The sequence below is a fragment of the Limulus polyphemus genome, unplaced genomic scaffold (assembly GCF_000517525.1).
Source record: "Limulus polyphemus unplaced genomic scaffold, Limulus_polyphemus-2.1.2 Scaffold224, whole genome shotgun sequence".
Classification (NCBI taxonomy): domain Eukaryota; kingdom Metazoa; phylum Arthropoda; class Merostomata; order Xiphosura; family Limulidae; genus Limulus; species Limulus polyphemus.
The window spans coordinates 419,498-422,164 of NW_013665834.1; the positions used below are offsets into that span (position 1 = coordinate 419,498).

Below are 2,667 nucleotides of genomic sequence, written 5' to 3' on the forward strand. Positions count from 1 at the left end.
CGGAACAAGTTAAACGTATGTACAACAAATTCTTCAACATTATAGAGATTATAGACATATCATAGACACTATATATTTAGTTCTCTCCTTCTTGTCAAAAGTCCACTTAGGCCAATTCAATTATTTTAGAATTTCAGTTGACAAGCCGAACTATCTTCTCTATTACCATCGCACTAGTACTCTATGTGTGATTCACTTACAATTTAAGCGCGAGTTACCGTAATCGTTTGGTCCTCTTTCTTCTGAAGATCCTCTGCTCCTTTTGTCAAAGTGTACTTAGGCTGATTCAATTACTTTAGAACCACGCTTTGACGGAATAAATTATTTTTCTTATCTCCTTTTCAACTGTTAGTCTTACTCTAACAAATAATACGTTAGGCCTATCACTTCTACGATAGTTAACTTCACGCCAAACTTTTCCTTGCCCGTAACTTTACTCTCTTCTATTGTCTGACTACTGTTTCCGCTCGTCTCACACTATTCATATCTTTATCCGTCAATCGTCTGTCCGACTTCTGTATTTTCGTTCAATAGTCTCAACATCAATGAATTCTAAACAAAACCTTTCACAATCGTCTGTCCTAAACTCTTATTATAACAAAAAATAAACAACAATAAAATATTAACTCATAAAAAAAAAATCGGTCAAGAACATATAAACTAAACAGTCTTTTATATCATGACATACTTTTAAGTAGACAATATCAAACAAAATGTCAAACTTTTACGAAGGCAATGTCAAATTAAATGTATGACTTTTACGTATGCAGTGTGAAACAAAATGTATGACTTTTACATAGGCAGTGTCAAAACCTGACAAACTAAGGAATGCTTAGTTACTTGTCACAATAAATTTTCAGTTATAAGAATGAAAGATTGCAATAGAAAGATGGTAATATGTTTGTGCATAGCATAAAGTCAGGACTTAAATGTTTAATCTAATTTAAGTTTTGCATTAATTCTATCCTAAAGCAAAATTGTTGTTTTATTTTAATATTGAAACTTGATAAATTATTAAAGAAATAATGTTTGAAAAAAATAGTGAACGATGTCACGTATTACAATTTCGAATGGTCTGAAATCGAGCTAAACGATAATTTAAATTAAATAGTTAAATATATGCCGTTATATCTCCAATTTATGATATTTCCCAACAAGATTGATATATACAGTTTTTTGTAATACAAATTTATTTTAATACACAAACAATAATATAATTTACAATAATAGTTATTACAAATAGTTATCACAAACAAGGATTTATATACAAAAGTTTTACAAACTTACAAGCAGTATAAAGTCTTCTTTCTAGTCTTGAACTTCCTTGATATGTTATGGAGGATTCACGATGAGCGAGTTAATTTCGAGTTGACTTAAATACAATTCACTTAATAGGGAGATAGCTGGCTCTGTGAAATTCACTAATCACATACTGATTTTTCCTACCGGTGATGTTAGGTAATGTTATTGTAAAAATACTAATGTCCGATTTGAATCCACCGAAGTTGAATGATTTGTAATGTTCGAAATTTATAAAAGTTCTTGGTCAATATATCTGAAGTTCCCGATTAATAAGCGTTAGTCACAGCTATAGCTTCCGAGGTTTACAGTATACCAACTATAGCACACCAATAATATATATACTGTTTTTTTGGCGCGTCGCGTTGGTTATATTTATAGGTGTGTAGAGAGTTTCTCGAAATTTCAGTTTTACGTAACAATACTGACGCGTTTACGTATACACATATATTGTTGATTCTTACACTCGAGAATCTTCTACAACTTTAGAGAATAGTCGGGAGTTTTACAATACATATTTAACAGTATATTTAATTTAAACAAACATCGATATTAAAATAAATATACAATAATAAACGATTATAATGATAAGGTCATCAACTTTGATTATTCTCAAATTTACTTTTCTTAAAAAACATATTTACTATATGTATATGAAAATTAGAGGCTTTAAAATATAACAGATCGAGTGCTTCAGAGACACTTTATTAGCTGATATCATCACCATTTATACCAGATGCATTCTATTAGGTCGTCAAGAAATTAATGTTTGATTTTCGTACACTTTAATTAACCACCCCCATAAAACGTACATCACGTATAGTAATTAAACGAACCACCTAAACGTCACGTTAGTGTAGCCTATATAATGTATAAACTTTAGTAAATTCTAATCCTTAGCAGTGATGGCACACGACGAGACACACATTCGGCATGTAATGCTGTTTGAATACAAGAAGGGGAAACAACGCCTCTGTAGCCACAAAGAATATCAAAGAAGTTTATGGAAATGTTTTGACCGTTCGTAAGTGTCAACGATGGTTCAAAAATTTTCATTCAGGTGACTTTAGCCTTAAAAACCGTGATGGAAGGGGCCGACATGTTGGAATTGATATTGATGCTCTGAAGAAGCTTGTTGAGTCTAATCCAAAGCAACACACTCGTGAAATTGCCCTGAAGTTGCATGTCTCTCATGAAATAATACGCAAACATCTAAGGAATATGGGAAAACTCCATAAAGAAGGTGTTTGGGTGCCTCATGAACTCTCCGATGATCATCATTTCCAACGTGTGTTCCAACGTGTGAACGTTGCTTCATTTTTTCTGGTGCGTAATGCGCGTGAACCATATTTTGACTGGATTGTCACC

General features: G+C 32.1%; 1 protein-coding gene across 1 annotated transcript in view; it reads right to left on the reverse strand.

Annotated features, from left to right (window-relative positions):
- Window positions 1–2,667, reverse strand: part of LOC111085071 (kinesin-like protein KIF26B) — a 136,997-nt gene that overhangs the window by 97,619 nt on the left and 36,711 nt on the right. The window lies entirely within an intron of this gene.